At 42.7% G+C, this 24,865-nt stretch overlaps 1 long non-coding RNA gene across 4 annotated transcripts in view; it reads left to right on the top strand.

Moving 5' to 3' along the window:
* The window catches only part of LOC112443000 (uncharacterized), a 42,350-nt gene extending 34,511 nt beyond the window's left edge, over positions 1-7,839 (top strand). For 2 of the 4 annotated variants that reach the window (XR_009491941.1, XR_009491942.1), the window contains exons 3-5: positions 2,911-2,938; positions 4,190-4,490; positions 6,024-7,839. This is a non-coding gene — a long non-coding RNA (uncharacterized lncRNA). Of the gene's footprint in view, positions 1-2,910; positions 4,491-6,023 lie in introns of all 4 variants that reach the window. The other 2 variants (XR_003031253.2, XR_009491940.1) reach the window with 1 other exon arrangement.
* The last annotated feature ends 17,026 nt before the right edge of the window (positions 7,840-24,865 follow it).

Below are 24,865 nucleotides of genomic sequence, written 5' to 3'. Positions count from 1 at the left end.
GGCACTTCCTTGATGACTCAGTGGTAACAAATCTGTCTGCCAATGCAGGAGACACAGGTTTGATCCCTGATCCTGGGAGGTCCCACATCCCTTGGAACAACTAAGCCTGAGCACCACAACTACTGAGCCTGTGCTCTGGAGCCCCAGATCCACAACGAGAAGGCACCACAATGAGAAACTCACGTGCTGCAGCTGGAGAGTAGCCCCTACTCTGCTATTAGACAACAGCCTGAGCAGCAGTGAAGACCCAGAACAGCCAAAATTAAATAAATAAATAAATAATGCACTTGATTAAACCTACTAATTGACAGATGTAAATAGAATTCATTGTGGAGCAGCTGACATGTGGCAATTAATAAATTCACTTTGTCCAATCTGGAAAAGACTAAGAAATGAGCAAAACATCTGTGAAGAAGAAACACCATAGCAATATACCTACATGTTCGAGGACTGAGAGAAGAATTTTGAGACTTTTGAGCCCGGAAATGAAATACAAAGTCACAACTATCAGAGAGGAATCTTTTCACAATAATTTTCTTATGAGTTGATCATAAATAAAGCTTTCTTTTTGGCCGCACCATGTGGCAAGTGGGATCTTAATTCCCTGACCAGTGATTGAACCCATGCCCCCTGCATTGAGAGCATGGAGTCTTAACCACTGGACCACCAGGGAAATCCTTGAATAAAGTGTTGATACCAGAACCCTTTAATCAAATGTTGCTCGGGTCCCGAAGAGTGGATTCAGATTCCTAATTGAAAGAAGTTTGCTTATAAATTTAGATTTTGCTGGTTGATACCAGCAATGAGGAATGGAGTGGGGTGGGGTGAGATGGGCTAGGTTCAGGAATAAGGGTAGATAAAAGCTTTAGTACAAACAGTGCATAACAGACAACAGGTTTCAATGAAAATGGTAAATGAAGAGATATGCAGGGGTAGAATAAGGGTCAGGATAGTTGACATCCGGGAGAAATATCAATAACCTCAGATATACAGATGACACCACCCTTATGGCAGAAAGTGAAGAACTACAGAGCCTCTTGATGAAAGTGAAAGTGGAGAGTGAAAACGTTGGCTTAAAGCTCAACATTCAGAAAACAAAGATCATGGCATCTGGTCCCATCACTTCATGGCAAATAGATGGGGAAACAGTGGAAACAGTGGCTGACTTTATTTTTCTGGGCTCCAAAATCACTGCAGATGGTGATTGCAGCCACAAAATTAAAAGACGCTTACTCCTTGGAAGGAAAGTTATGACCAACCTAGACAGCACATTAAAAAGCAGAGACATTACTTTATCAACAGAAGTCCATCTAGTCAAGGCTATGGTTTTTCCAGTGGTCATGTATGGATGTGAGATTTGGACTATAAAGAAAGCTGAGCACCGAAGAATTGATGCTTTTGAACTGTGGTGTTGGAGAAGACTCCTGAGAGTCCCTTGGACCTCAAGGAGATCCAACCAGTCCATCCTAAAGGAGATCAGTCCTGGGTGTTCACTGGAAGGACTGATGTTGAAGCTGAAACTCCAATACTTTGGCCACCTGATGCGAAGAGCTGACTCATTTGAAAAGACCCTGATGCTGGGAAAGATTGAGGGCAGGAGGAGAAGGGGATGACAGAGGATGAGATGGTTGGGTGGCATCACCGATTCAATGCTCAAGAGTTTGAGTAAACTCCTGGAGTTGGTGATGGACAGGGAGGCCTGGTGTGCTGCGGTTCATGGGGTTGCAAAGAGTCGGACACGACTGAGCGACTGAACTGAACTGAGTCATCTTTTTAAAAAAGTAAATCTGTGTCAAAACAGCCTTGTGGAAACACTGTTCTTTGGCTCTGGTCCCTCTAATTACAGAATTATGTGCGGTTATTGTGTAAAGTGCCTAGCATGGTCCCTGGCCCTCTGGAGGGTCTCCACATTCTACATAAACCTTTTTAGTTTTTTGGCTGCACTGGGTCTTCTGCTTTGTCACTCGGGCTTAGTTGCCCTGCGGCATGTGGGATCTTAGTTCCCCTACCAGGGAAAGAACACACATTGGCTTGAGGCATTGGAAGGCAGATTCTTAACCACTGGACTACCAGCAAAGTCCCTACATAACTTTTTTTTTTAAATATAAATTTATTTATTTTAATTGGTGGCTAATTACAATATTGTATTGGTTTTGCCATACATCAACATGAATCCGCCACGGGTGTACATGTGTTCCCCCTCCTGAACCCCACTCCCACCTCCCTCCCCATCCCATCCCTCTGGGTCATCCCAGTGCATCAGCCCCAAGCATCCTGTATCATGCATCAAACCTGGACTGGTGATTCATTTCGCATATGATAATATACATGTTTCAATGCCATTCTCCCAAATCATCCCACCCTCGCCCTCTCCCACAGAGTCCAAAAGACTGTTCTATACATCTGTGTCTCTTTTGCTGTCTCGCATACAGGGTTATCATTACCATCTTTCTAAATTCCATATATATGCATTAGTATACTGTATTGGTGTTTTTCTTTCTGGCTTACTTCACTCTGTATAATAGGCTCCAGTTTCATCCACCTCATTAGAACTGATTCAAATGTATTCTTTTTAATGGCTGAGTAATACTCCATTGTGTATATGTACCACAGCTTTCTTATCCATTCATCTGCTGATGGACATCTAGGTTGCTTCCATGTCCTGGCTATTATAAACAGTACTGCAATGAACATTGGGGTACATGTGTCTCTTTCAATTCTGGTTTCCTCGGTGTTGTATGCCCACAAGTGGAATTGCTGGGTCATATGGCAGTTCAATTTCCAGTTTTTTAAGGACTCTCCATACTATTCTCCATAGTGGCTATACTAGTTAGCATTCCCACCAACAGTGTAAGAGGGTTCCCTTTTCTCCACACCTACATAACTTTTTTAACATCTTCTATTCTACAGCTATCTGCAGAGCCAACCCAACTCAGAGGTGAGAGGCTTGTTCTGATTGGTCTGCTGCTTTACCTTATCCAGCAGGAAATCCTGGACTGCTCTCCAGTTTCTGCAAGACTTATTCCAGTTTTCAAACTGCTGGATTGGAGAGACAAACTGATGTAGTTCCCTATTTCACAAAGTCTGACAAAACTGGCTTTATGATTCTTACACTTGATGTGATTGTCCATTCATCAGCAAGACAGGCTCTCTTTACAATTTTTGACATTCAGTACCTATTGATATTCTAACTCTACATGAAGCTTTTTTGAAGAATGGCTGCTGGATAGATAATATGTTGACTTTAATGACCTAAATATATCCCTGCCAGGGTGTATTTTCAGATAAAGTCAGTGATGCCTTCTGAAAGGCTTATGGATTTTGCAAAAACTGTCATTCCCCCCACCCACCTGGCCCATGGTATAGGAAGGTTTAAAATAAAAAGCCTTGGCATTGGGGTCAGACAATCTGAGTTTGTGTGGTGTTATTTTTCTGACATACCAATAAGTTTTATAAACTTACAGAACCACTCTTGAAGCCTCAGTTTTCATGTCTAAAGATGGATATGATTTTACTCCTCATATTTAATGACACATAGGTCAGTTCAATAGTAGTATATCACATCTTTAAAGTGTGGTGAAGAATTTTCCTTTTAGGAGGAAAGCTGTATCTGTAAGACTGACTCTTGGGGTAAAAATTATTGATCGATGACTGGCACTGACAGCTAAAATTTATATGTACTTACTGATGTTCTAGATGAATCATGTCATTTATCTAAATGAATAAGTGTTGCAGAATAGGTATTTTTATTGCCCACCATTATAGATCAGAAAAATAGAAATGTAGATAGAGTCAGCAACTTGCCTAAAGTCACCCAGAAAGAATGATAGGAGCTGGGATTTGAACCCTGGCCTCAGCTCTTGACAATCCTCTTTTCTTTTTTTTTTTTTACATTTTGAATATTTAATTGCTCATGCTTTAAAAAATCTTACGTAGAGTACTGGCTTTATTCTTTGTGTTGTACAATATATCCTTGTAGTTTATTTTACACATAATAGTTTGTGCCTCTTAATCCCCTACCCCTTTATTGTCCCCTCCCCACTGGTAACCACTAACTTATATATTCTTTATATCTGTGAGTCTGTTTCTTTTTTCTGTTATAATCACTAGTTTTTGCATTTTTAAGATTTCACATGATAAGTGACATCATACAATATTTACCTTTCTCTGTCTGACTTATTTCACTTAGCATAATACCTACCCTGGTGGCTCAGACGGTAAGGAGTCTGCCTACAGTGCAGGAGACCCGGGTTCTACCCCTGGCTTGGGAAGATCCCCTGGGGAAGGAAATGGCAACTCACTCCATTATTCTTGCCTGGAGAACTACATAGACAGAGGAGTCTGGAGGGCTACTGTCCATGGATTGCAAAGAGTTGGACGTGACTGAGTAATTGTTGCTTCACATCACTCATCTCTTGAGCGTCTGAAGTGTGGCCTCCCCTCCCTACCCGGGGTCAGCTATCAGAGCAGGAAATCTGCCCAGACATAAGGTCTGTTCTTCAAATATCTTTTTGCCTTTTATTTATTTTTGTAAGACTCATTTTAAACAGTATCTCAATAGAGGGGAATATAATGTGGAGAAAAATCATGTTTACATCTTGGAAAATCTAACTGGAAAGTGAAAATTTTAAAGTCCTGACATGAGTTTCCTAACTTGGACCTCTTGAGGGTGACAGTGAAAATTTGCTCCCAGGAGTCATGATGGGTTGGCCACCAGAAGCTTTCTTAAGGGGGGAAATAAAACTTTAAAACCAGGAAAGTGGTAGGTGAACATTTTAAAACTCCAGTTTTTTTTTGCAGGCCTTATCATCTTAAAAAAAAAAAAAAATGAAACAAAAAACCCCCCAAACAAACATTCAGAAAAACTAACACATTAGAATCTATATATATATATTTATATTTTATGTAAAATATCTGCCCTTAATTTGTGACTTATTGCTGATGTATCATAGGTGCTCAGTAAATACACTTTAAATGAGCAGATGGATGAATGAATTTGGCAAAGCCGATGTCAATACCAGCATTGGCCAAAATAGTAATTTCTAATATTTACTGATGACTTACTATGTAGCAAGTAGCTTAAATATATAGCACACCTCATTCATTCAAACTTTCAAGCAACCCTTGGAAATAAGGGTTACTTTTATTTCAATTTTGCAGATGAGAATACAGGAACCGGAGATATTTCACAACTCACACAAAGTAAATTATACACCCAAGATTTAAACTTGGGCCCAATGGCCTGGGGCCTATCCTGAGATCCACCAAGACTGCCCCCCACCCCCACCTCCCAAGAAACAAAGTTAATCTGGGCCTTATTTAGTTTTGCTTAGTCACTCCCAGAGGAGAAGTAGTCAGCAGGATTTTTTGAGGGGCCTCTCAGAGGTTAATGATGAGGCTGACCAATGAGGTTATGTAAGGGCAAGATGACGCTGAGCAATGAGTGAGAATGGGCTGGGGGCCAGGCTGAGGACTAAGGGAGTTGTCATTTCCTGCGGCTGAAGGAGGTGGTGCTCCTTTGGCAGAGCTCCTAGGGAGTCCGATTGGAAATAAGCCTTTAATAGTGAATGAAATTGGGAATATGGTGATGATAGGTCTCAGTTTTCAGAATCTAAATTCAATACGAGGTCCAACATGTACCCTGGTAGAATGAGCAGAGGTAAAAGAAGCCCAACCTCAAGCATCTCCTTGAATTATAAGGCCCAGCCTTGGGAGAAGAGGGTCACTAATGTCAGTAGAAGTAAGGTCTCTTCTCTTAGGTCCTGGCCCTCTGGGAGGTCCTGGATTGCCCATAACAATCCTGACAAGGTACCTGCCAGCAGGGAACTGTCTGGATGAACTTTTAAAAAGATTCATAAAGTCTCCTAGTTTCTCCTTGACTGTCATAATGGCAGAAAGGAACTAGTGTTGACAACCCAAGCGAGGGTGCTCCCCAAGCCCTCTGGGATGGTGTGGGATGGGGACGTGTAATTAAAACATAGAAATCGGTCCATCAGAATCAGGTTTATTTTTTTAAAAATCAGGCAAAAATAAAAAGAGTTCCAGAGTCCAATGTGTATCCACCACTCTGCTTTTTGTCGTGAGACTTTATCCAGGAGTTCAACACCACCTTTCTCCTCATCAATGTCAGAGCAGGGCAGCGCCGGTGAGCCCTGCCACAGGTATGGCCTGCACAGAGTCCCCTTTGGCTCAGAATTACTGTTATGTCCTGATATATAATTATAAATAATATTATTATTATATACTGGGATGTCCCCTGTGGCTCCATGGTAAAGAATCCGCCTGCAATACAGGAGACATAGGTTCAATCCCTGGGTTGGGAAGATTCCCTAGAGAAGGAAATAGCTATCTATTCCAGTATTCTTGCCTGGAGAATTCCATGGACAGAGGAGCTGGTGGACTATAGTCCATGGGGTGCAAAAGAGTCAGACACAACTGAGCCACTAAACAACATTATATATTATAATATGTTATCTATGAAATAATATATATATATATATATATAATTTTATTAAATTTACAAAGTATAAAATATTATATATAATATTATATATGTATATCGGAGAAGGCAATGGTACCCCACTCCAGTACTCTTGCCTGGAAAATCCCATGGACGGAGGAGCCTGGTAGGCTGCAGTCCATGGGGTCGCTAGGAGTCAGACACGACTGAGTGACTTCACTTTCACTTTTCACTTTCATGCATTGGAGAAGGAAATGGCAACCCACTCCAGTGTTCTTGCCTGGAGAATCCCAGGGACAGGGGAGCCTGGTGGGCTGCCGTCTATGGGGTCGCACAGAGTCGGACACGACTGAAGCGACTTAGCAGCAGCAGCAGCAGCATTATATATGTATATATCCCTCAAATCCAGTGGGCATAAAAGAGACCAGAGGCTTTCAGTACTATTTTTTAAAAAGCAGAACTTTTTTTCCTGAATGAAATCATGTCTGGGACCTCAACACAGAAAGTAAAAGGGAGTTCTCTTGAAGCACAGGTCAGGGGTCAGGTGAGGTGGGGAGAAGGGAGTAATAGGCAGGGCTGGAACTGGTGACATCCCAGGAGGGGCACCCCTGAAATGACAACGGAGAATGAAAATTCTCTGAGGGAAGTCTCATCCTTTGTTTTGGACTCCCGCCCTGTATCCTCAGGCCTAGCCCAAGACCTGGCTTGTTCAGTACTTGTTGAATGAAGTGGGGAAGAAGGAAGAAACAGGGGCAGCCACACTGTTCACTGGCAATAGGGCAGGGGCTTCAGGGTGGGCATGAAGAATGAGTTAAAGAATGGGAGAAGCCAGTGGGCAGGCAACAAAACCCATTTTCTATCCACTGTTTGTTATTCTTCCTTCTGTTGCTGATAACTGTACTGATGTTCATCAACTGGTCATCTGTGCAAGTATTTGTCCCTGAGCCTCAAGTTTTTCTTTTCTTCTTTCCTTTTTCTTTTCTTCTCTGACCTTTCTCTTTCTTTCCTCTCTCTCCCGCCTCCTTCCTTCTCTCCTCCCTTTCTTCTTTCTTTTGAGAACCAGCTCTCTGGATCCTTCACCATCCCAAAATGCCTCTTGGAATTCCTGCCAGGAGTCCCATGAGAAGAATGCAGGGTAGTTGTTCCAAGTCACCGCACCCTTTGAAATGCTCTGATGAAATCCTCACAAGACCCTATGAGGCATTCCCCACCCCCTCATGAGGTATTTTTTTTTTTTTTTGCCAGATCTTCCAGAAACGTTTTAATAAAAATTGGCCATTTCCAAGAAATACCCACTGCATGCCCACCAGGGAAAGGGAACCATAACAAAACAGAAAATTTACCATATGGCTATGATTAAAAGAAAAAAAAAAAAAAAACCTAGCACTCACTCAAGCACACCATCAAAGTCCAACATTAATGTCACATTCTTTCTTACGGGCTATGATTAGGATTCTGAATAGACACTGAAATAATACAAATGCTGAACTATTCAGGTCAAAGGACTCTACAGAAGCATCTGTACTCAAAGGCATTCCAGTTTGAAACTCAATTTCAGAATAAGGCATAACAAATGAACACAAGACATACAGAGTAAAAAATGGGGTCATAATTCCCAACATTCTCTGAACCCGATGGAACAAATCTAGGGGTCTTTTTTTTTTTTTTTTTCATTAAACAATTGCCAAGACTGGAATCAAAGATAAATAGAAGGCACAACAGTTTTGCTCTGGTTTTGCGTTACTTAGATTTGGAAATTTTTTTTGTTCTTTTTTCTTTTTTTACAAATACAAATTAAACATGAAAAAAACTCTACTTCAAAAAAGAAAAAACAGTTCAAGAAAAGCTTATCAGTTGCATTCTAGACATTTAAACCTATCTCACAACTTAAATTCCAATGTCAAAAACAGTAGATTTTAGAACTGTTTTGTGATCATGTTTTAAAAGAAAACTCGAACACCTTTTATTCAGTTTTTAACCACATCAACGAGAATCAAAATTGTCAATTTTTCCAATGGCAATTTCTCCACACCAGAAGATAGTCATGACTCTCAAAGAGGAAAACAATTTGGGTTTCTCCGGTCTTCAAAATGTTTATCAAATCCTGTAGTTCTCACAGGCTTTTGAAATACATAGAAAGTAAGTAAGAAATAGTCCAATGAATGAAACATACCAAATGTCAGTAAGAAGCAAGACACATTCCTTTGGGGAAACTGTTAAAAAAAAAAAAAAAATCCAGTCTGTATATGCAAATAAAGCAAAGAAATTCAGTCTTATTTTTCTTCTTTAAAGATCCATTTTTCCTAAAATATTCCACAAAATTGGAAGTGAAGGACTAAAATGTGGGGGGCAGGGGAGAGAAGGAGCACACACCATTAACACAAAAAGTAAAACTGTACAAACTTAAGCAGTTTATGATAGACTAGGATCATATTCCAAGATACCAAGGTTGGCTGAAGAAATTCATCATTCTGTGGGAGCTAGTTTGTACTGCTGCCTGAAGACTGGTGAAGAGCAATTCACTGCCTTGGAGCAATGCTCCTGCCCACTCCAAATCCTGGTTTCTGCACCATGCCTCCACAAGGTGGGCCTCTCATGCCACCACCCAGCCCACCTCGAGGGCCTCCAGGCCCCCGCAGGCGGTTATCCCGGCGGTCCCCTTCACGGGCAGCTCGAGTCTTCTTTTCTTCCACATTCAGATGGACCTCTCCTCTGAACATGATGGGCCTGTTGCTAAGCACCTTCTGAACAGGCTCAGAATCATCAAACACAACAAACCCAAAATTGGATAATTTCCCACCACTGTTAATGCGCAGTTCTACCACATTCCCATAATTTTGAAAAAAGTCTTTAAGCTCTGATTTATCCACCTCATGAGGCAGGTTGCCAATGGAGAGCTGGTGACTGTCAGGGTGTCTCACAATTCTTTGGGGTTCCATATCACCTTGCTCACCAGCCTCACGGACTGGTCTGGGTCCCCTCTGGGGAGGAACATTTATTCGCTGTTCATCATGAGGTATTTTTAAAGTAAACTGTCTGTAGCAAGTTTCTGAGAAATAAAGGTGAACTTTTAAAAATTATTGTCTTCAGAAACGAATATTTCATTTGATGGTATCTAGCTGAGCGACTTCCTTTTCACTTTTCACTTTCATGCATTGGAGAAGGAAATGGCAACCCACTCCAGTGTTCTTGCCTGGAGAATCCCAGGGACAGGGGAGCCTGGTGGGCTTCCATCTATGGGGTCGCACAGAGTCGGACACGACTGAAGTGACAGCAGCAGCAGCAGCAGTAGCATTCTGAAGGGGTGTGATGAGATTTGCATTGATTCTAGGTGTTCAGAGTTAGTTTACTAGTTTCTGAGAAATAAATGAATAAGATGAAACCAGTTTACAGCATGGTAAGATTTATCAGTGGGCTTGCAGAATCCTTCAGTTATGTGTAAGTATTTTCTTGGTCTTACTGCCAAAGCTAGAGTGGTGATTTAGCTGGGTAACCTCATATGAGGAGTGTTTGGTTGGCATTTTTTCTTCACCCACCAAATCATATAAAGGATTTTATGCTCCAGGAATGTAGGCATTTTTGTCTCTTTTATTTGCTGTTGTATTCTAGGCACCTAGAACAACACCTTGTAAATGGTACACACTCAATAACTAGTTTATGAAAGTATGAAGCATGCTACTCTGCAAAAGCCTTTGTGAAATTCAGGCCCATGGGCCAAAAGGAATCAGGTATCAACTTCTTTGACTTTCCAAACTTTAAACATTTTTTTTTCTTAGCTGTAGATACATTTACCCATCTATTCCACATTCTTTGACATAAACAGGACACAAAGACCAACTTCTAGATCGAACTCAATACAAAAAAACCCAAAAAATCCCAAAACTCAATAGAAATGTTCATTCCCTGATAGTATGGAATAGAGGGTCTCAGTGTCCAAGTATAAATATGTCTGCTTAATATTCAAAGTTTTGCACATTGTCACATAATGGTTGTTGTATTTTTAATATCCAGTGATTGCTTTTTGCCATATTTTCTCAATTAAAAATTAAATCACAGTTAAAAATAAATTTGCACTTAATAATTAAGACTACACCAATAGCGCTTGAAAAAGAGTAGTATATATGAAAAACATTTGATTTGTAATAATGCTTGACATGTATATAGATCCATGGTGTTGACTAAAATATATAGTCACAACCTTAAAGTAGAGAGTTATTTTATTTGGTGGGAATGTTTAGGACTCAGAACCCAGGAGACAGCATTTCAGTAGCTCTGGGAAAATGGCTAAAAGGAGGTAAAAGGGTGAATCAGGCCATATATATATATATATATATATATATCAGTTTGCAACGAAGGGAACAGGCAGTCTGAACATCAAAGATTATAGTGAGGTAAGAAAAATCAGATATTAAGTTAAGGAATTTCAGTGTATGGGAAGTTGCAAGCCTCTGGGCTCACTGAGTTTATTCCTTTCATATGTACCTCAGGTATATGGGGCCAAGTCCTGTTTCCTCGTTCACTTTAAGGGTGGTAGACATGGCAGATGGCTGATTCTTGCGTCAGGCGAGTGTATTCTCCTCAGTTCTGTCTCGTCACAACAAAGATTTGGAGTGACGGACATTAAAGCCCTCAGTGCATCCCAGCTCTCGAGTCTTGGACAGACTACGTTATGGCTCTCAGGTCTCAAACAGACGTGTTACAGCGCTTAGACAGATCAGTGTTACAGCTTCGTGTCACAGCTCTATTTTATTTAGAAAATAGCAGGAAAATCCATCCTTGAGGTGTGAGGGCATGCCGACCTAAAGATGCAGGGAGAAGAGAGTGGGGGAGCGTGCCAGTGCATGGGAGAGAGAGCGGGAGGGAGGGAGAGAGAGAGAGCCCTTTGGTTCCTCTTTTTATATGCTTTTTCCTCCCCTGGGCCTGCCCTAAGTAAATTGGGCTAGCCAGGAGTGCCGTTCGTTCTACCTGAGGTCCTCACTCCGGTCCTCCTTTGTTCTATTTTTGCAGGCTTTTCTCTTCCTTGTCTTTTAGCCACGGCCATTTTGGACTCCTGTTTGCTATTCTAACCCTAACTTGCATTCCCCCAGCTCCTCAGCAATCGCTGTGGGGGTGGCGGTATCTGTTTTGGGAGCCCTCATTCACATTTGGAGGCCAGAAATCAACGATGGCTGTGACATTTCTTGTATATCAATATGGCAGGGGACAGTTTCATTTCACAGTGGACTACCCTCGTCCCCTCTCCCATCCCCTCCAAATCTATGGTGGAGCGGATATAGATAGATCATATTACATTTACAAATTACAGCTAATTTTGGTTAGTTTACATAAATTATTTTTAAGGAATTAAGTCTTAGCAATACTAGTAGTCTCTGGTGGCTCAGATGGTAAAGCGTCTGCCTACAATGCAGGAGACCTGGGTTCGATCCCAGGAAGATTCCCTGGAGAAAGAAATGGCAACCCGCTCCAGTACTCTTGCCTAGAAAATCCCATGGATGGAGGAGCCTGTTGTAGGCTACTGTTCATGGGGTAGCAAAGAGTCGGACACGACTGAGCGACTTCACTTTCCCTTTCTAATACTAGTAGTAATAGATGAACACGCTACAGCTATTCACTATCCTAAGAGTGAAATTTTGGAGGAGTAAACTCCTTGAGATAGGAGGAGAAGGGAAGGAAAACAAAAGACAGCCTTTCTCTTTCTGGTTTTCCCCATCATAATTAAGGACACAGGACATGCATCTCAGAGAGCACCGTCCCCACCCGGGTCCTCTATTATTGTCTTGAGCCACCGACAGGTGCCATCATTTTACTCACTCAAGAGGCCTCCCTTTCAAGAATATACATTGCTTCTTGGCCTCTGCCTTCTCCCTGGAAGTCCTGGGCAAAGGGCCAGGAAAAGAATGTGATTGCTCAGGCAAAAATCAATGGTCTGGCATTTCTTCTCCTTGGGTGACTCCACTCTACTCAAGGAATAAACTGAATTGGCACTAAGCTTGGAAAGCAGCACATCCCCTTTGAATTTACTCCCTGATTTATAAGCCATAACCTCAGGGACAAATAGCTGGAGGGCCTGCCAGTATATGTGAGCCAGCTGCTCAACTGATGTCACAGTGCTTCCCTGGCATCTGAGAACTTGTGTAAAAAAAGCCCAAACCACACAAAGTATTTAATATTAATGTTATTCCAAAGATGAAGCAGCAAAAGTATGAAGAGTTGATTTCCCCCAACTTTCTTCAAGTTTCAGAGCCTAGTGTGATGATGGCTTCTGTCAAGAAGGGAAGTCAGGGAATATCCAAGGCAGAACTTGCCACAAAGATAACTGACTTTTTATCTGTACCTGAACAGGGTAACGGTATGATCTCTTTAGGAATGGGGTCCAGCTGTCAACTACAAATTGGCACTTATCAGTGATTGAACAACAACAAGGGCACTTGCCATCTGCCTCTTTGGAGATTGAGCCCCGTGCTGCTGCAGCTGCCGACCTTCAACGTCCCCTGAGGGGAATTCAGGGTGGAGAGTGAGGCACTCTGTGCTCCAGGGAAACTGGTGGAACAAGTCTTTAGATAGACATTTTCAGGAACTGATTTCATGATCCCAGTCCTTGCATCTCTTCATATCTAGAAAAACACTAAATGCCTTCATGGTGACATCAGCTCCTTGTGCCTGCTGCTGCTGCTAAGTTGCTTCAGTCGTGTCCGACTCTGTGCAACCCTATAAACGGCAGCCCACCAGGCTTCCCCGTCCCTGGGATTCTCCAGGCAGGAACACTGGAGTGGGTTGCCATTTCCTTCTCCAATGCATGAAAGTGAAAAGTGAAAGGGAAGTCGCTCAATCGTGTCTGACTCTTAGCGACTCCATGGACTGCAGCCCACCAGGCTCCTCTGTCAATGGGATTTTCCAGGCAAGAGTACTGGAGTGGGGTGCCATTGCCTTCTCCGTGTGACTAGCAGAAAACCTTTTGTAAAGTAAGTACTTGATTGCATTGAACTCCCCTTTCACCAAAATCTTATATATTCACCTTCCCCCACTACCTCTTTGGAGCAGTCTCTCAGAGATATATGACGTGCTCTCTCCTGGGCTGCAGTCCTCATTTTGCCCCCAATACAACTTAACTCGCAAACTCTCATGTTGTGCAACTTTTTAGTCCACAAGTCCAGAGATTAAATCCATGGATGACTAACAGATCAGATCAGATCAGTCGCTCAGTCGTGTCTGACTCTTTGCGACCCCATGAATCGTAGCACGCCAGGCCTCCCTGTCCATCACCAACTCCCGGAGTTCACTGAGACTCACGTCCATCGAGTCAGTGATGCCATCCAGCCATCTCATCCTCTGTCGTCCCCTTCTCCTCCTGCCCCCAATCCCTCCCAGCATCAGAGTCTTGAGGATCCATAATATTCTCATTTGATTCATAGAAGAGGCTGTTACAGTCCATGAGGTCACAGAGTTGGGTTCAACTGAGTACACACTCAGGATGCGGAGGCTGTTACTTGTTTGCCTGGCCTCCCTTCCCCCTTCTTCCTTACTAACAGAATCTCAGCTGAATGTTATCAGCAGTGCACCCAGCTGAAAAACCACATTTTCAATCCTTCCTTTACACAGGTAACTATGCCATTTTGAGGTGAATATGATACTGTGATACACAGGTAACTATGCCATTTTGGCCAGTGAGATGTAGGTGAATATGATACTGTGATTTATATAAAGAAATATGTTAATATGTTTGGTTCTTGCCTGGGAAATCCCGTGGACAGAGGAGCCTGGTGGCCTACAGTCCATGGGGTCGCAAAGAGTCGGACACGACTGAGCGACTTCACTTTCATTTTTACTTCACTTTTCATCACTATTTCTGGCACAGAATTCCTAAAACCCCTGAAATTTCCTACATGATAAGAGCGATAAAGGTGTCTTGATATTCAGAAGAAACTCCCTTCAATGACACCTGAGTTTATTCTAACGAGGTGACTTTTGGACCATACCTAAGTGGTTGCAGGAGAACCAACTCTGTGATTAGAGGGTTGGAACTTTCAGTCCCACCCTGTACTCAGGGGAGGGGAGAAAGGCTGGGCCATTGAATCCATCACAGATAACCAATTATTTAATCAATCATACCTAAATAATGAAGCTTCCACAACAACTCACAAGGTAGGAGTTTGGAAATCTATTGGTGCAGTGAGCACGTTAAGTGGTAAAATCAGAGTGAAACCATGCAACTCAGATTAGGACTTGAACCCATGGTTTGTTTTGTTTTTTTTTTTTGCTGTGTTGGGTCTTGGTTGCTGCACATGGGCTTCTCTAGTTGCAGAGAGTGGGGGCTACTTTCTAATTGTAGAGAGTGAGAGCTACTCTCTAGTTGCAGTGCGTGGGCTTCTCACTGCAGTGGCTTCTCTTGTTGCAGACCATGAGCACATGAGCTCAGTAGTTGTGGAACATAGGCTCTGTAGTTGTGGTGCACAGGGTTATTTGCCTCGTGGCATGTGGGATCTTCCTGGATCAGGGATTGAACCCATGTCTCCTGCATTGCAAGGCAGATTCTTAATCACTAGACCACCAGGGAAGCCCAAATCCATGGCCTTTTCACTGAGGACATACACTTGGTCTTAGGACTTAATGAAGCTTAGGTTCTTGATATCTCATCTCACAGAGAATTCAGTGAGAGACAAAGTGGTAGGTAAGAAGTGGATTTATTTAGAGAGAAACACACTCCATAGAGTGTAGACCAGCTCAGAAAGTGAAAGGCCTAGAAATAAGGCATGGTTAGTTTTTATGGGCTGGGTAATTTCATAGGGAAGCCTGGCATGCTGCAGTCCATGGGGTCGCAAAGAGTCTGAGTGACTGAACAACAACAAAATTTCACAGACTAATGATCAGGAGGATTATTCCAACTATTTTGGCGAAGGGGTGGAGATTTCCAGGAATTGGACCACCTCTCACTTTTTGATCTTTGATGGTCAGCCTCAGAACTATCATGGTGTTGATGGATGTGTCACTTAACTTATGCTAATGTATTACAATGAGTGTATGAGGCTCAAGGTCCACTAGAAATCAAGTCTTTCACCATCTTGGACCTAGTTGGTTCTAACCAGTTTTGGTCATGCTCAAAGACTCTTGAGAGTCCCTTGGACTGCAAGGAGGTCCAACCAGTCCATCCTAAAGGAGATAAGTCCTGGGTGTTCATTGGAAGGACTGATGCTAAAGCTGAAACTTTAGCCTAAATAATGAAGCTTTGGCCACCTCATACAAAGAGTTGACTCATTGGAAAAGACCTTGATGCTGGAAGGGATTGGGGGCAGGAGGAGAAGGGGATGACAGAAGATGAGATGGCTGGATGGCATCACTGACCCGATGGGCAAGAATTTGAGTAAACTCTGGAAGTTGGTGATGGACAGGGAGGCCTGGCGTGCTGCGATTCATGGGGTCGCAAAGAGTCAGACACAACTGAGCGACTTAACTGAACTGATGGCTACCCAGTGGAGAAGGAAATGGCAACCCACTCCAGTATTTTTGCCTGGAAAATCCCATGGACAAAGAAGCCTGGCGGGCTACAGTCCATGGGGTCACAAAGAGTTGGACACGACTGAGCGACTAACACACACACACATGGCTACCCAGTGGCTCGGAGGTAAAGAATCTGCCAGCAATGCAGGAGACACAGGAAACACAGAGTCAATCCCTGGGTCAGGAAGGTCCCCTGAGGGAGGGCATGGCCATCCACTCTAGTATTCTTGCCCAGAGAATCTTGTGGACAGAGGAGCAAGGCGGGATATAGTCCACAAGGACACAAACAGTTGGACACAACTGAAGCAGCTGAACATGCACGCGTGCGTGGTTATGTCATTCTTTTAAAGGCTGTGCCCTGCCCGCTTCCTTCCTGTTCAAAGACCAACATAAATCCAACCTGGGTCAGTTTCAAGAGGGCACAGCAATTCCAAGACCCTTTCCCCACATCTTGTCCTACGTACGTCTTCCATCTGGCTGTTTCTGAGTACGATCCTTTGTAATAAACTCATAATCTAGTAAGTAAATTGGTTTCCTGAATCATGTGAGCCATTCTAGAAAATTAACTGAACCTGAGGAAGGGGGCATGGGAACCTCCAATTTATAACCAGTTAGTCAGAAGCACAGGTGAAAACCTGGACTTAGGACTGGGATCTGAAGTGTAGGAATCGGGCAGATGAGCAGTCTTGTGGGGCCAAGCCCTTACCTTCTAAAATTTGATGCTTTCTCCAGGTGCATGCTAAGTTGCTTCAGTTGTGTCCGACTCTGTGCGATCCTATGGACTGTAGTCCGCTCGGCTCCTCTTGTCCATGGGATTTCCCAGGCAAGAATACTGGAGTGGGTTGCTGTTTCCTTCTCCAGGGGATCTTCCCAACCCAGGGGTCAAACCTGCATTTCTTGCATCTCCTGTATTGGCAGGCAGGTTCTTTATAACTAATGACACCTGGGAAGCCCCTATCTCCAGGTAGATAGTGTCAAAACCAAGTTAAATTGTAGGACACCCAGCTGGTGGCACAGAATTGCTTGATGTGGGAGGAAAAAACCTCACATGTCTTGTATCAGAAGTGTTATGAGTGTGGTAGTAATGTAAAAGTGAAAGGGAAACACAAGGGAGAAGTGAGTTTTTCCTAAACAGTGAAGGTTATTGATTGGGGCTCTTTCTAAAAACTCTAATATAAGGACTGACCCAGCCATACACCTTTTGGTTCTTGGTTCTTCCTCTTCTCTTCTAACATGATAGCCAGAGTGGCAGCTGCCATCCTGAGACAAGAGGAGACCATGAGGTTGTAAGGCATCTTGTTGTTTAGTTGCTAAGTTATGTCTGACTCTTTGCTACCCCATGGACTGCAGCACGCCAGGATCCTCTGTCATCCATTTTCTCCCAGAGTTTGCTCAAATTCATGTCCATTGAGTCAGTGATGTTATCTATCTCATCCTCTGGTGCCCCTTCACCTTCGGTTCTCCGTCTTTCCCAGCATCAGGATCTTTTCCAATGAGTCAGTTCTTTGCATCAGGTGGCCAAAGTATTGGAGCTTCAGCTTCAGCATCAATCCTTCCGGTGAATATTCAGGGTTGATTTCCTTTAGGGTTAACTGGTTTGATCTCCTTGCTGTGCAAAGGACTCTCAAGAGTCTTCTCCAGCACCACTTGAAAGCATCAATTGTAAAAGCACACCTAGGGTAATAAAGCAGATGGAAGAAACGTGGGCCCCTGATAACATAGCAGAACTTCCAAAGCACCCTCAGCCTCTCATTTCTGGACTTCAGGAGAGAATGTAAATTCCACGTGGCTCAATCTTGTGGACCAAGAGCATTGGCATCACCTGAGAACTTGCTAGAAAGTCAGGATCTCAGGCCCCTCCCTGCTGCTGCTGCTGCCAAGTCGCTTCAGTCGTGTCCGACTCTGTGCGACCCCATAGACGGCAGTCCACCAGGCTTCCCCGTCCCTGGGATTCTCTAGGCAAGAACACTGGAGTGGGTTGCCATTCCCTTCTCCAGTGCATGAAAGTGAACAGTGAAAGTGAAGTCGCTCAGTTGTGTCCGACTCTTAGCGACCCCATGGACTACAGCCCACCAGGCTCCTCCATCCATGGGATTTTCCAGGCAAGAGTACTGGAGTGGAATGCCATTGCTTTCTCCGTGGCCCCTCCCTAGTCCAGCTCAATCAGAACCTACATTTAACAAGAGGCTCAGATGCTTTGCATGCACACTGAAGTCGGAGAAACACCAATCTAGATGTAGTTGGTGTACATACCTCAGTTTCTCTGGTTATGAAATATAAAAATAATGCATCCTATGTGCCAGTACTAAAACATAATTATATAATCATAGGACAGAACTAAAGGGGCCTGAGTTCAAAGAAAGGAAGCTATTGTGTAAATTAACTTATGTTCCAGCTACTGTACTTGGCATCAGAGATATAAAGATACTCTAGCTCTCAAGTTCATAATCTAACAAGGGAGATATGGAAGGCATTGTAATACAATAACTGTTTAGAGGCAACAAGAGAGATGTGCCCAGGTGTTTGGGGAAAACAAATGAGGAGTCTAAGCCTTCCTTCCTGGGCTCTGGAGCAGGTTAGAGAAATTACCAAAGTCATTATGAATCATCTTGCTTCTGTTCCCAGTTTCAGGGCTGTAGAGGCCATCCTTTGTGTACTTAAGTCAGCCTATACCAGCCTCCTTGGGCTGCCCAGGTGGCTCAGTGGTAAAGAATCCGCCTGCCAATGCAGGAGATGCAGGTTTGATCCCTGGATCAGGAAGATCCCCTGGAGAAGGAAATGGCAATCCACTCTGGTATTCTTGCCTGGAGAATCCCATGGATAGAAGAGCCTGGTGGGCTACAGTCCACGGGGTCGCAAAGGGCTGGACACGACAGAGCAACTTAACAACAATAACCAGTAGCCTTTCCACCTCCCTGGAGGAAGAAATGATGCTTAGAAAACACAGATTTTAACACTAATGTCTTCACATTATGCCACCTTTAGTTTCTCAGTTGGTTCCTTGTCATCCTTGGTTCCATTCACAGTTGAGGAAAATGCAGACACTGAATGTGAATGTAATTCTAGAAACTCAGAGTAGGTGACAGATTAAGCCCTTATGAGGGTTTAGCATTCATTGACTGCTGTAATCATCTCAATTTTGTCGATCATTGATTAGCTATTTCTCTTCATGTGTTTTTCCTGCACAATCTGAAGTTAGAAATCCTTTAGATGTTTAGAATATATTTTCCCCCTTCGCTTTATATTTCTTTTTTATATTCTTCATTATATTATTCAAAATGAAATCACATTTTTGGATATTTGTGGTTTGGCTGGCTAGTTGGGAAACTGTTTTCTGGCATTCATTAATGCTTTTCTTTTTCTTTCCATTTAAAGAACATTTACTGGATTTGGTACTTGAAGAAAGAAAGTGCCAGATTAAGAAATGAGATGGAGAATAAATGCCCTATGCTTGCAAAAACTGAGAAAAACTTTTTTCCCTTCCAATTTTTATGGATTTGACAGTACTGGGTGAGGGAATACTGTTTCCAACAAAATCCAAATTTTTATTTCTCTCTCCAAGAGATATGGCTTTAATAGTTTTCTTTTTTCCTGCTGCTTTTTTGAAACACTTTTCAAAATAGGACTTTTTTTCTAGGATCTGATTTTCTTCTTCCTTAAAATAGACAAAAATAGCCTTGGTGGTAAATACCATCATGGAAGTGAAACAGACAAAGATTCAGCTTCCCTCATACTCGTGGTCTGTCTACTTCTCTAGACAGTGCCTGCGTTCACAGCTCTCTGTTTCCCATTGCCCTAGGTTAACTGCAACAAGGGGAAGACAAGGAGAACCTTGGGATATTTTTATATTCTCCTCTATCCCGAAGAATTCACAAGCCAGCAAGTATTCAACCAGTGCTAACTAGAGGGTATTGCCAAGCATAACAGACTATACACAAATCAACAAAGCCTCCCTCATATTGCAATCCCAGCAGAAAATGATGCAGCAAAAGCCATCTGCACTCCTTGGTTGCCTGCCACCCAAGTTCTTGTTCCAAGCTATGTATTCAGCCAGTTCGAGGATGCCGCTACCTTTTCCTATGTCCAACAGGAGGTTTACAACCACAGTCCTCTCCACCCAGAATGTGTTATTTGGCTCTATCAAACGCAAGAGGAAGTGCCCTTCCCTGTACAGAAATCCAAACATAGAGTGAAACCACAGCTTGTTTTCAACAGGCCTCCTGTTATGAGCCCTCCCGGCTGCACTGGCCTTTCTGCAAGGGAGCTGGGGACTGGTGGTTCCAAGCAGTGGCCTCTGCCTCTTCCTGAGGATGCCGCTAACGATGGTCTTGAGATCATTAGTCATGAGCTGGATATTCACCAACATGGCTCACTGAACCAGGTCACACTTCATCAGATGTAAAATTCTGATGTGCTATCACATTACTTGTTTGCAAACTGTGCCTTAAACAAATATGCTCATAATATATACAACAATATAGTTCTCTGAGTTAGTGCATTATTTATAGTATCATTTACTCAATGATTGTTTATTATGTGCCAGGATCTCGGCTATGTACAGCAGTTACCAGTCAGAAATGAGATGGCATTGCCCTAGGTAGGCTAAGGTAAACCTCTGTCTTACCTCTCTCCACTAAACTACAAGTTCAGTGAGTGTTGACTGGTATATAGGGAGTATTGGGGGAATGCGAAAGACAGAATAGTTGGTTCCACTTGTGCAGGAGGGTTGCAGTCAGCACATACAACACCTTTTTGTAAATTAGAGCCTCATCCTCTGGGATCACGTATTTCCTACCCCAGAACATGGAATTTGGCGAGTGGAGTGTAGGCTGGGTTTACCCTACACTCGCCCCCACGACAGGTCCTGATCAGGATAATTTTCTTTAGGGGTGGTGCTTAAACTCAGTCTTGAAAGATATGGAGGTTCTACTGAGAGGACAAGTATAAACAGGCATGACCATGGAGCAAAGCTGAAGCGATATGGCACAGTTATATCTGTGCCACAAAGAGATGTGGCACCACTTGGCACAGTCTGAGAACTACAAGCAGTTGAACTTGGAGGAATGGGGCATAAAAGGAAGCAGAGATAGGCAGAGGCCTAGTTGTAATCCATTTTGTGTTCCAAACTAAGAGGCAAGATCTTTATCTTGAAGGTGGTGGGGCACCACTAAGGGGGTTCCGAGAAAATGAGTGAGATGGTCATGGTACTCATCCTCATGGCAGCTTCAAAATAGGTTGCAAGGATAGAAGATGGGGTAGGAGACCGTGAAATAGTTCAGGAGATCAAGACTGAGTCTGAACTTCCAACAGGCAGCACGGATGGAGAGGTGAGCATAGATTTGAGGGAAGAGAAGGTGGTGGAATCTTCAGAACTTGGGAACTGGTTGGATTCTAGAAGATTAAGGAGATCCTGGTGTCAAGGATGAATGGCTCCCAGGCGTCTTGTTTGAGATCCTGGATAGCCGCTAGTACTTTTCACTTAAGAGGGATGCAGGAGCAGGAGATGGGGCTTAACCAGTACCCTCAAAGGAAGGATTCAGGGCACTGTCTTACTAATGGCTACCACCTATTTATGGTACTGCTTTGGCACCAGTAGAGGTGTGGCAGGCAAAGTGCAGAGGAACTTATCAGTTCCTACTTCATGTCACAGATAACTAAGGAACTTTTACCCAGATCAGACTCAGAACTTGAGCTGCCTACTCTGTCATCACATGGAGAAAAATATCCTTCCAAAACTATGGCTCCATTGGCTCTGACCAGTCTGGAGAAGGCAGTGTCTGCCATTGCTCATAGGGGATGGTGGGATGGTGGGTCAGCTTAACATAATGCATCCCCCTGGAAGGGAAGTCTCTGAAGCACATGATTTGACACAAATCAATACCATTGACTTGCCCTACAAAATAGGAACCCCGTACTCTTTAGCAGTAATAAAATATGCTACTCTTCAGCTGCAAGTTATGCATACACTTGTGGACTTAAAAAAGAGGTCAGGACTAAAGTTCATATACCTTATATTTCTTCTTCTAAGTTCTCAATTTAATGAGGGTGTATATTTTTGATCTTATTATTATGGAGGGTTTTAAACATATGTGAAAATAGAAAGGATAATATTAATATAATATACCCATCCATTTATCCATCACCCAATTTCAACAATTATTAAGTTATAGCCAATCTTTTTTTTTTTTTTTGCCACATCATGTAGCATGTGGGATCTTAGTTCCCAACCAGGGATAAAACCCATGCCACCTACATTGGGAGTACAGATTCGTAACCACTGGACCATCAAGGAAGTCCCTATAGCCAGTCTTGTTTCCTCTATACCCCTGTCAATATCCCCCCATCCCTAGATTATAGACTATTTTGAAGCAAATCTATTGTAGATATAAATATAATACATTTGTAGCATATAAAATATTACATATATTATATTTCTAAAATATATTTTTACATGAGCCTTTTATTTTGGAAGTTTTAAATCCAAAGAATTCAATTTCTTTAATAACCAATTTCCCCTATTATTAAAAGTTTACACTAGTAAGTTATATTTGCGATAATTAACAAACTAGCATTGATGCATTACTAACTATAGAGTTCATACTTTATTCAGATTTCCTCTGTTTCTCCCTAACATCCTCTCTCTGTTCCCTGAGCCTTTCAGAGATACATTTCACTCTGCATTTGAAAATCTTTGAGGACTTAGGACTTTGACTCTCCATTTCATTGACTATGTGTAAGTTTTTCAGGTCTAAGAAGCCCGCTGCACATCAAGCATTTATTCCATCTCTTTCTCCTTCCTCTCTCCCTCTCTCACACCCTAATGGGATATGGATGTGTAGCATGCAGGACCGTGGTGGCTTAGAAGCACTGGGACCTTCGCTACCCTAGGAGCACTTTAGGCACAGGCCACGATGGAATTAATGCTGGGACAAACCACTGAACAGAGTCTAGGACGATGGGGAAGCAGGGAATTCAGGAAGAAGCAATGTACCTTTAAAAATACATTTGTGAGTTCACCACATTAACTAAAGGCTTCCCTAGTGGCTCAGATGGTAAAGAATCTGTTTGCAATGAGGGAGGCCCAGGTTTGATCCCTGGGTCAGGAAGATCCCCTGGAGGAGGGCATGACTACCTTCTCCAATATCCTTGCCTGGAGAAAGGACATGACAGGGGAGCCTGGTGGGCTACATGGGGTCGCAAAGAGTCATACACGACTGAGCAGCTAACACATTCACATTGTTTCACACATTAACTACATAAAATGCAACTAAAGTCACCCAGGCTGTTTGGGTCAATGTCTATGTCGGCTGTTCACGGCTGTGACTCAGAGGCCCTGTGGAGACCTGGGGAGGGGCCTCTGGCTGTTCGCCCCTCCTTGCTGCAAAGCCACCTGGGCAATGGCCATTTGTTCTCTGCTGGCGTCACAGGAAGTCAGTTCTCTTTGGAGGTGTTTGGCCTGAATCAGTGGTGTGTGTATGGTGCCACGTTTCTGATGCAATCAATGCCTGCCTCCAGCCAGCCTGTTGAACAAATCTAAGTGCTTTGGGAGGCTGGCTCAGGGCCAGAATGGCGTCACTGCCCATTAATAGAAGTTGATGGAGCTCAGAAAAGTGCTTTAGGTCTGGCAACAACCTAATTCCTCCTACTCTGTGTCTGCCTCCAGGCAAATATATAGAAAAATCAATTTAGGAAGGCTTATTTTCACCACTTTGTGCTAATTTAAGCATTGATTTGCCTAGTTACTGTTGGATTAAAAAAAAAAAGTTTGTGACACATCTTGTTTTTATCCAATTTATGTATTCTTTTATAGGCTCTGCTTCTTTCCAAAAAGAATTTTGAGAATTTGAGATGATTTATCACAAAGGACATTTATTATTAGCATATACACTTCCTCTGTGTTTCCTTGATGATGTTCTACTTATATAAATATAGTTGATGATGTAAGAGCTTATTTATTTATCTATCAAGCATATGGAATACCATTATGGATACATTCAGAGTATACAGAGATTTATATCATATAAAAAGATAACATGAATTATAAATAGATGATAAAGAGAAAAGGAAACAGAACAGAACAGAAAGCATAGCTGGAAAGTAGAAATAAACAGAAATTGACACCATGAAATCCTCCAAATGGGTCACTTATCAGTCAACAAGCCTCAGAAAAGCCATGAATAAAGAGAAAACATGACCATTCGGTAAACCATAGTGGCAATATCTGAAAATAAACTGCATAACTCTTCCTGATACCCAGGTCAGAAAGAAAACACTATGTAATGAGTATCCTCAAAAATATTCTTATTAGAGACTATTGTGGGTTGAGCTGTATGATCCTCAAATTTATATGTTGAAGTCCTAATGTCCAAGTGTCTCAAAATGTGACTGTATTTGGAGATAGGGTCTTTTAAAAAGTAACTAAAATGAGATCATTAGGGTGTGCCCTTGGGCTTCCCTGGTGGCTCAAACAGTAAAGAACCCGCCTGCAATACAGGAGACCCAGGTTCGATCCCTGGGTTGGGAAGATCCCCTGGAGAAGAGATTTTTGACTGGAAAATTCCATGAACAGAGGAGCCTGGAGGGCTACAGTCCATGGGGATACAATGCAAAGAGTCTGACACGACTGAGTGACTAACACACTAATTCAGTATAACTGGTGTCATACAAAGAGGAGATTAAGACATACATAGGCTCAGAGGGAAAAACATGTGAAGACAAGAAGTAGCCAAGGAGAGAGGCCTCTGAAGAAACAAACCTTGCCGGCACTTTGATGTTAGACTTCTGACCCCCAGAACCGTGAGGAAATAATAATAATAATAATAATAATAATTCTCTTGTTTAAGCTACCCAGTCCACAGCACTTTTGTTATGGCAGCCTTAGCAAAATAATACAGAGACACAGTAAGTGTG

Source organism: Bos taurus, chromosome 20 (genome assembly GCF_002263795.3).
Source record: "Bos taurus isolate L1 Dominette 01449 registration number 42190680 breed Hereford chromosome 20, ARS-UCD2.0, whole genome shotgun sequence".
Classification (NCBI taxonomy): Eukaryota; Metazoa; Chordata; class Mammalia; order Artiodactyla; family Bovidae; genus Bos; species Bos taurus.
Note: the sequence above shows the minus strand (reverse complement) of the source record. Positions and strands in the feature narration are given on the sequence as shown.